Below are 10,871 nucleotides of genomic sequence, written 5' to 3' on the forward strand. Positions count from 1 at the left end.
ATAAATTGCTTAATTTTCTTTTTCGCTGTTTATTTTTTATTTTTCGATTTGATATGGGGATACCAAATGTAACCAAATTCACTTTGAATAGGGCCTGCAATTATCTAAGGCCGGCCCTGGACACACACGTACACACATAATGCACGCACGCACACACACGCACGCACTATGATGCTTAATCTCCTTAATCGTTCTGCAATTGACGTCTGCCACTGTAAGATTGGAAAGAGCAGTCCAATTAGCCGTAAGGTAAGTGAAACACTCAGGCATTCACAACAGTTTTTGCTGCATCAAAAGTTTCAAGCAATCATTGCACATACAACACCACAATATAGTCTAATATAGAAGTAAACTTTTAATGCCCATTGTGATGTTGCTAGTTCAGGCTGTCTTGAAGTCAACCAATTACTCTGCAATCGTTTGGGTGTAATTGTTCGGGTGTATTACGTGTAGTTGACCAACAACACAAACAAGAACTGGCACATCGATTGTAACAGGTGAAGAGATGTAGTCAACGATGATGAACAAGTTAATATATATTTATTATGATAAAAGGCCACAGTAGAAGTCTCTGTCACTAAACACGTCGTTACCCTGGAATGTTCTAACGCTAACTGATTTTCCGGTCTCTAACCCAACATATCCCAAACGTCACTAGTCCCGTTCAATATGCGTCTACTATGGTGCGTCGCTAAATAACTAAAATAACTAACCTATATAAATAAGGTGTCTAACAGATTCCTCCCCCCCTTGAAAAAAAAAATATGTCAATATTTTTCCACTACTGTCAAGTCTTACAAGGGCATTTTCAATTTAAGGGGAAGACAACAAACATAAAATCTTGACATCTTCATCTTGACTTCTTCATCTTGACATTTTCATCTTGACTTGACAGTTCTTCATATTCAATGTCAATGTTCATAACAGTTCATAACATTCCAGAATCATCCTCCTTAGTACACAGTTCATCATAGAGGAAAATGTGGCATCCTATGGGCATGTCCTACACATCTCAAATGTTCTTCACTGGCAGTAATCTGATAAAATACAATATTTCAAAAAACAATTACAAACTTTATTTACACATTCAATACATTTTTTCTTACCACCCTTTTATACGCTTTTGTCCATTTTTCTTTTATACTCACCCTTTTCCATAGAACTAACTTTCGTCAATGATATATGAAATGATTCACACAAAAAAAAATATATCCATACTTACTTTTAAATGCTTAACATCAAATTTACTTATCTCCCTTTTTCATAACATATAAATGGTGTCAATATATTAATATATATTACATACTCAATATAATCATAGTTTATTTACAAAAGTATTTCATTTCAATGTCATTCTAGACAATAGATCAGCTACAATATTCACAGATCCACTAATAGCTTTCACTTCAAATTTGTACTCCTGTAGTGCTAAGAACCATCTATAAACACGACTGTTTTTCATGCTCTTTTGCTGTATATACTGAATAGGTTTATGATCAGTTAATAAAATGAATTTCCTTCCTATTAAATAGCTCTCTAGCTTAGTAATTACCCATATTACAGCTAAGGCTTCTCTTTCAATGACACTATATTTTTTCTCTGCCTCTGACAATTTTCTGCTTACATATAATATAGGATGTAAGTTATCATAGTTCTGCATTAAACAACCACCAATAGCATTACCAGATGCATCAGTTGTGACATAAAATATTTTGTCTTTATCAGGTAGTCTTAATATTAGTTCATGACTAAAAACATCTTTAATTCTGTCAATAGCTTTCACACATTCCTCATTACAAACTACTTTTTGAGGTTTTCCTTTTTTAAGTAAGTCATTTAGTGGATTCACTATTTCTGCTAAGTTTTTTATAAACTTTCTGTAATAATTTACTATTCCTAATATGCTTTTAATTTGTCTTTTTGTTGTAGGTATTTCAATATTAAGTACTTTCTTTATGTTATCTTCAATAGGGCTAATCATGTTGTTATTTACTTTATGTCCTAAGAAAATTATTTCCTCCAATCCTATTTCTACTTTTTCTGCTTGAATTGTAAGTCCACTTTCTTTTATTATTTTGAATACTTCTTTTACATCTACCAAATGTTCCTCCCAACTATTATTAAAAATACATATGTCATCCAAATAGCAAATAACATTTTCTTTGTTTCCAATTATCATGTTCATCATTCTATTAAATGTGGCAGGTGCATTTACTAATCCAAAACTCATATAATTCCATTGAAAAATACCATATGGTGTTACAAATGCTGTGTAAGGTTTTGCATTTTCTGTTAAAGGTATTTGCCAATAACCTTTAGTTAAATCTAATTTAGTAAAAAATTTTGCTCCATTTAATTTATGTAAAATATCCTCTATATTTGGCATTGGATATGGGTCAAATTCTGTGATGTTGTTAAGTTTCCTATAATCAATACATAACCTTATATCTCCATTCTTCTTTTTAGCTATCACAATTGGTGAAGCATAAGGAGATGTTGATGGCTCAATTATACCTGACTCTAGTAAATTGTCTATTTCTTTCTTTACTTTATCTTGTAAATGTAGCGGTATTCTATATGGCTTAAGCTTGATAGGTTTTGAGTCTGTTACTTTAATGTCATGTTTAATAATATTTGTTTTTCCTGGTATGCTGGAAAAAATTTCTTTGTATTCTTGTATTATTTTAGTTATATCTTTTGACTTTTCCTTAGTTAAATTATTAAGATTAATCTTTTGCCAAGTTTGATTCTCTTTTGTTTCTATTACAGGTATTTCCTTAATATCATTTTCATTGTGATTTTCATTTGTTATTATCATCAAGCATTCTTCTCTTTCTGAAAATTTATTTTCTATTTCCTCCTGAATGTTTTGTATCAACTCATCTTCTCTATCATGATACAGTTTCAAATTATTTATGTGATATGTTTTAATTTTCCCATTTATTTCAATTTGATAATTCACATCATTAATTTGTTTTATCACCTTAAATGGACCTTTCCATTGTTTACCAATTTTATTTTTCAGGTCATTTATTAATATTAATACATTGTTTCCTACTTCTAGTGTTTTCAATTGTCTTTTCTTATTTAAATTCTCATGAGCACTTTGTTTATATTTCTTATTGTTGTTATATGCTTGAGTCCATATTTCTTTCAATTCTGTTGTGATTGTTGTTTCACTGTCATTATTTAATTTATTCTCATTGCCTATTAGATTTTCTTTAAAAACATCTAATTCATCTCTGGGTTTTCTTCCATGTATTATTTCATATGGTGAGAATTGTGTTGCTTCATGGATGTTGTTTCTATGAGCAAATAGTACATAGTTAATGTAATGATCCCACTTGTTCTGATTATTCTGAATTATCTTTGTTAGTGATCTTTTTAATGAACCACCATATCGTTCACATAAACCGTTACTCGCCGGGTGGTAAACCGAAGAGTATATGTGTTGTATATTGTATTGTTTAGTCCATTTCTTAAATTGTTCTGACTTAAACTGAGATCCCTGATCACTCAATATAATTTTAGGTATACCATGTCTTGTAATTACTTTTTGAGTTATGGCATTAATGATATTTTCTGCACTTGTATTTGATAATGGGATTGCCTCTGGGTATCTACTAAACATGTCTATTACTGTTAGAATGTATTTGTTATTATTTTCAGTTTGAATTAAAGGACCTATTAAATCAATAGATACTTTCTGAAATGGTGCTGTAGGTTCATCCATTTCTTGAATAGGTGCTTTATTCACTAGGCTTTTGTTAGATCTCTTTTGACATATGTCACATGAGTTTATGTATTTGTTGATTGTTGCTTTCATTTTGGGCCAAAATACTTGTTTTGACAAATTCCTATAACATTTCTTTACTCCCCTATGTGCTGCTAAATTATTATCATGTGTCATGATTAAAACATCTTTCCAATATTTCTGTGGTAAGACAAGTTGTTTTATTTTCTTGTTATCATTACTTGTTTGTCTAAATAATATTTTATTCTCTATACAAAATTTCTCCATTGGATTATTATTGTTTTTATCTAATATTCTTGAATAAATTTTCCCAATAATATTGTCATTCATTTGTTCTAATGCAAATGTGGGTGTTGTTTCTTTTTCACTTTGTGATATTTGTGTTTCAAGACTATTTTGTGTTTCATTTTCTATCTCTCTTTCCTTAACATCTGTATTTTCTATTTGTATTACATTAGTGGTTTCTTTTTCTTTATCATTACTTATTACATTTATTGTATTTTCCTGTTTCTCATCTTTTTTATCCATTGATCTTGTTATTATCATACTTGTTATATTTTGTGTTTCTATGTTTTCATGATTTTTTCTTATGTTTTTGTATTTGTTTTGCCAGTCTTCTAATTCTTTTCTTGAACATTCTTTAACTCCTTTTATGTTTCCTACTAACATATCATATCTCATTTCTGGTATTGCAATGCCATCACAATAGCCAGTGAAAAATGGAGTTTCAATGTACACCCTTATAGCTTTAAATTCCCTTACAGTGCCATCTGCTAATTCTACTTTCTTAGTAAACCCTTTATACCAATGAGGTTTGACAAATTTAGTTTTTACTGCCAAAGTGTTACAACCTGAATCCCTGATTAATTCCACTGGAATTCTATCTACAAACCCTGGGTACACTGCAAAATTGTTCCTATTTCCTTCCATGAAATATACCCTATCTGTACCTTTATTTTTGTATTCCCTACTGTAACTCCTATTTCTATAATTTCCCCTGTCATTTCTATCTCTACTCCTATATCTACTGTTATTTTGTTCATTGTATCTATTTCTACTTCCAGACCTACTATTCCCTCTTCTACAGTTAGCTGCTATATGACCTTTTCCTTGACATTTAAAACAGGTTATTTCACTATATTTTCTAGTTCCACTATTTGATCTGTTTCTATTTCTACTTCTATCAACATTTTCTTTGGTGTATCCTATTAAATCTACTTTGCTCTTATCCCTATCAGAAAATGGTTTATTTGGATAGGCATTTTTGTATACTCTCATTATTTCTGTTATTTCATCTATAGTTTTGGGGTTTCTTTCTCTAATAAAAGATTGTAATTGAGGATCACATTTATTTACAAAGTTGTCCACTAGCATAAAATTTTTTAATCCTTCATAAGAGTTTGTCACTTTTTCTAATTTTACCCACTTATTGAAAAAATCCTTTTCCATATTAATAGTAGTTTGGGGTTCTATTCCTAATGATGGTATATTGTCAAAATATTTCTTTCTAAAAGTTGTAGCATTATGACCATAGGCATTCAATAATTCTCTTTTTAAAACTTGATAGCTATCATCAATATGATGGTCATGATTTTGGCATATTGTTAGAGCTTGACCATGAACAAAGTCTATCAGTATTTCAGACCATTCTTCTTCAGGCATATTAAATGTAGACATTTTTGCCTCATATCTTTTCAGAAAATCACCAATGTCATCCTTCTGTTCATCAAAACTTTGTATCTTTCTCTTTAGCCATGTCTGCGAATTTGGGTTGTCTCTTTGTGTGGTATAATTATTTGAGTTATTTGTGTTATTTCCTTGTTCAGCTTGAGTTCTGGCTTGTGCTGCATCCAATCTCATCTTCTCCATTTTAGCTTCATGTTCTCTAATTTTTTCTCTTTCTTTGTCTTGCCTTTCTTGGTCCTCTTTTTGCTTCTCATATTCTTCCTTTCTGATCCTTTCTTGTCTATCTATCTCTTGTCTTTGACGTTCTTCTTGTCTTTCTATCTCTTGTCTTTGACGTTCCGTTTCCTCCTTCACAACTTGCTGTACATAAGCTGCTAAGTCCTTTCCTTTTAACTCCATGGCCTTTCCATCCTGCATAGCTGTTTCCTTAACCTCCTTAAGGTCCACATATGATGATGTAGCCATTGTGTTTTATATTTTATATATATTTTTACTTAGCCTATATTAGTTATGGCTATACTTTAAACTTATTTTATATTTAAGTTTTTCCACACTTTTATACAAATTTTAAATGGTATGTCTCTATCTATAGATTTAGTAAATGTATAAATCTAGTCTGAGTTATTATGGTTATATTCAAATCTGTATATTGGATCTAGTATCACACAAATTTAAATCCAGTATATTATAGTATGTATAATATTACCATTTAGATCTAGTTATCAAGAGCACTATGACTATTAGATCTAGTATGACCAACTATGATCAATTTTAAAATCTGGTATGACTGAAATGTCTAGAGTAAATTCAAAGACTGTCTAGAGTCTAGATCTAGAGTAGATTATGGTTCTATTTAACCGTATAAAACAAATATGTTTATACAATGTCAAATATATCTTCAACAAGATATATATCTAGAATGTACTACCTTCATTCATCTTCAACTTAATAATATTTCAAAGTAGAGTCTAGATAATTAAATTGTACCAAAGAGATGTACAACAATTTGCAGATCTAAATTTAGCCAGACGATAGTGTTTGACTACATAGCCAGTTTCGGCATTATTCTCATGGCAAAATCATAATTGATTTTAACCGCTCAAACTAAAAATTATTTTAGTCTGATTCACAATGAAAGAATCCTACCCGCACTTTCTATCATTAAGTGAAAAAAAAAATACAGATCTAATTAAATTAATAAAAATAAATAATTTAAAATAATATAAACAAATGAAATAATTAAATGAGACTATCACTATGGGTTGGGATGTGACAATATGGCACACAATGATAACGTCACGAAGTAACCAGGTAACAACGGATATGACGTTTACACAAACAAAACAAATTACAATCCTAAATATATAATATAGCTTTTCATCTAAATTACGTCTTCTACCCCGACGGGTTTTAAGGCGCACCACCTGATTTTACTCAGGCTAACGTACCAAATTTAGACAAAATCTATTTCTAAGGGCAATCTAAACATATACTAATAAGAAAAATGGCACTTAGCTTTTGATAAGAAAGATCCCTTTGTTCGGACTCCCGAATATGTTAGATCACAACAAATTCCACTGCCTCTCTTCCAGTTCTGACTCTGTTCTCCGGTGCTACCAGTATCCCACGTAATGCCACAGATGTCCTGATATGCCACAGCAAAATGTTCCAGTTTCTTCGACGACTGTTGATGACCGTATGTGTAGTTCCGACGACTTTGTGTACACAGTTACTGACGAATAGGTTAACGGTTCTTCTGGCGATGACTTGACTTGTGTAGATGACTACTGACAAATAACAGTCTCTTGACGGCAACTTGATCTGGACGACTGACGAATAATGAATTTCTTGACGATGACTTGATCTGGGCTGACGAATAACGGCTTTCTTGACGATGACTTGATCTGGGCTGACGAATAACGACTTTCTCGACGATGACTTGATCTGGGCTGACGAATAACGGTTCTCTAAAATAGTTCACTGCTTCTGCTGCTACTCTGGTAGTACGACGAAGTTCGCTGTTGTACGTTGTTTCACTAGACCAACTGTCCAATGTAGACTAGGTGAAACCAAGGTCACCTCCGACGACGTTCCGTTAGACGATTAACGGTTTTCAACGAAATTAAGTGGATGTAGCTGTTTCCACAACTTCACTGCCAACAAGTCTAGATATGGTCTAGACCGACGAATACTAGATAGATCAATGTTCAGTACTGATAAAGATTACTTCACTAACCTTCCAAAGGTTAAACACAGTGACCGTTATAAACGTGGCAAGCAACCGGTTCAATGAGCAAACTGCTCCACAAGAATCTCTCCAAGGGTAAGACGACAGAGCGATTTCGATTTAGTTAGCTACCAAACTTGTAGTACTCACAATACTTCTGACAGCGGGCAAACTGTCCTTCTCGAAACTGACGAGGTAAAACTTGATACTCAATGTGGCTCCTATGACGAAGAAAAAAATATGTCCAACAGGTTCACTAACGATCTCTCACCCGTTATGAATGAACGGTTTCTCTGGTTGTAGGTCGGTTCAGCATATGAAGATCAGGCGTTGCGATGATTACGGTCCTGACGAAGGTCACCCTGAGTTAACGGCTCGTTGAACGTGCGATCAAACAGGCGACGACTGTATGTAGATCTAGAACAAAGTCACTCTGCGATGATGCTGTGTTCAGCCGTACTCCGATGAAATCTTATAACTTCGAGTGCACGACCCTCACCTGAGTAAACGTTCTGCTTCGAGGTCCGGTACGATGTTCGTCGGGCTTCGAGGTTCGGGGTCGCCACTGTGATGTTGCTAGTTCAGGCTGTCTTGAAGTCAACCAATTACTCTGCAATCGTTTGGGTGTAATTGTTCGGGTGTATTACGTGTAGTTGACCAACAACACAAACAAGAACTGGCACATCGATTGTAACAGGTGAAGAGATGTAGTCAACGATGATGAACAAGTTAATATATATTTATTATGATAAAAGGCCACAGTAGAAGTCTCTGTCACTAAACACGTCGTTACCCTGGAATGTTCTAACGCTAACTGATTTTCCGGTCTCTAACCCAACATATCCCAAACGTCACTAGTCCCGTTCAATATGCGTCTACTATGGTGCGTCGCTAAATAACTAAAATAACTAACCTATATAAATAAGGTGTCTAACACCATGTATCTCTAATAACCTTACCCCGATTTTTATATTCTCTTCTGCATGTTTCTTTTTTTTTTCCTTTTGTTCTCTTTTTTTTGTTTGTGTTCAAATTCTCACGTTTTCACTTTAGTTTCATTATATATTATATACATATAATTTAATTTTTATATTTAGATCTAGCAATTGAACATTAAAAATAAGAGTACTCTCGTGTCATAATTATTATTTTACCATTTTTGGATACATAATATATAAAGATCTAGGTAATGAACATAGATGATTAAAATCAACAGACAATGAACTATTTCCAGCTAGCATTTTTGAAACATTATCTCAATGGAAACTAACAGAAAATGGCTTTGTTTCAAATATTAGCTTGAATATATGGTTATAGGATTAACCCTAGCCCTATATGATTAATAGTCCATATATATATGAATTTATGAATCGATCAATCATAGATAAGAATTAGTTTCCGGTTTCCAGTCTAGATATAATATATAAGTCTATGATTAGGTCTTTAGCAAATCTTTTATTTAAATTTTGATTTTAGCAACTCGTACTATTTAGATTATAACCTAACTTTTTATTTAGATTATAGATAATTAAAATTTTGGCTTTAGCAACTCTTTTTAGCTTAGGTTTTGGCCTAAGCAATGTCTGTCTCATTAATGCTTTACAATGTATTTCTATAATCACACGTGCATTTCATCTGACCAACACATTATTTGTCGATTTCTATCAGTTAAAAGGTGCAAGTAATTTTGATAGGAAATGTCACCTAACTTTAATAAAACATATTCTAAGAAGTGTTTTCTATGGACGAATGTTTAAGAAAGGCAAAAAGAGCTGCTATATAAATTTGCTTATAAATATTTTTAAATAAAAAAAAATTCAATCATAGTGTTAATGTTAAAGATAAAATTTTGTGATAACTGTTCACATTTATTGTATAAATTTAGTGGCGTACGTGAAGGTCCTGACCTAAGTGTGATGAGTTGACATGCTATCACATTGTGGTGTACTTCTGTCTCGACCTAAGTGCTATTACTGCACACAATGTCATTATAGACTTGTGATTTTCGTATAGTTGGTTCTGATCTAAGTGTAACGAATTGACGCAATGTCATATTGTGTGGGCCAGCGATTTCCAGCATAGGGGCCGGGGGCTTTTTCCGGCCCACTTTGCCATTCTATCCAACCCAATGAAACATTGACCCACAGTGAATGAGTCTGCTGAAGCTCGCTAACCTTGGATTCGACTTTACTTTTTTTTTTGGAGGGGGGGGGGATTGACCCATGAGTCGGTAATTATTTTTTTTACCAACGTTCTAAAAATGTTTGGACATTACTGGTGTTCACTACAAAAGGGTCCCTGCTGTGATCCTTCCTATAATATTTTTAAATATTGGTAAGAATAATTATCGGTATCGCCGCCTGTAAAACATAAATGGAAATCATGGGAATGGCACACACTCAAATCCAAAAATTTACAAGTCTGGCAACTAAATCCTGCTAATAATAGCTGGTTTTGTTCCTGGATTTATTCCTTCCTATTATATGCTTAAATTTGGTAAGACTCCTCAGTGTCTAGTCTTTGATACAAAAATGGATTGTAAGCAGCTTGTATGCAAGAATAAAATTTGAAACTACTTAGTCTTATAATAATAATAATAACTGTTCTCACGCTGTCCTTGTTCCTATACTACTTATATTTATGTCCCCTTAATTTGAAGGCGGCAAATTTGACACGCATTATCTCAATCTCGACACGCCTGCTGCACACAGAATCAGAGACGTGCAGACGGAACTCATGAACTGACACGTCTGACCCAGCGGGTCATTCTCCTCTCACCCACTGACCCCATTTCAAACAGACCACAATTGTACTCTACATTTCAGCGGGAATAAAATGCTATCATAATAATTGCAGTGTGGTGTGGACTATATCAACCCACATTTTGTAGTTACGACGTTGTCACTTGATGCCACTTATAGCGGTGGGAAGGAGGGTCCATCTCAGCTTCAAGCTCTGTTTTTTTTTTGGTTCATTTTTTTCTTCTTCCAAACAGCATTAGACTGTTAACCAAAGTTAAATTGTCTTTTGTTTTGTTTAAAACAATGTTTCTTTTCTTGAGGTATATTTTGAATTTTTTAAAATAAAGTGACAATGGACTTTGTAGCCATCTTCGTGTTAATTGGAAAATGGCAGAGGTTCCCTGTGTACGCGGCCTCCGACCGAGACTCTAGTCCGCGAGTCCGCAGCGACACTGTCACTGGA

The 10,871-nt window shown here is 33.2% G+C and overlaps 1 long non-coding RNA gene across 1 annotated transcript; it reads right to left on the reverse strand.

Moving 5' to 3' along the window:
- Positions 1-523: 523 nt before the first annotated feature.
- LOC129928717 (uncharacterized) lies at positions 524-8,606 on the reverse strand. Its single transcript, XR_008780199.1, has 2 exons — positions 6,369-8,606; positions 524-1,037 (listed from the first exon to the last, which is right to left on the reverse strand). It is a non-coding gene; the product is annotated as an uncharacterized LOC129928717 (long non-coding RNA).
- Between the last annotated feature and the right edge of the window lie 2,265 nt (positions 8,607-10,871).

Source organism: Biomphalaria glabrata, chromosome 10 (assembly GCF_947242115.1).
Source record: "Biomphalaria glabrata chromosome 10, xgBioGlab47.1, whole genome shotgun sequence".
Classification (NCBI taxonomy): domain Eukaryota; kingdom Metazoa; phylum Mollusca; class Gastropoda; family Planorbidae; genus Biomphalaria; species Biomphalaria glabrata.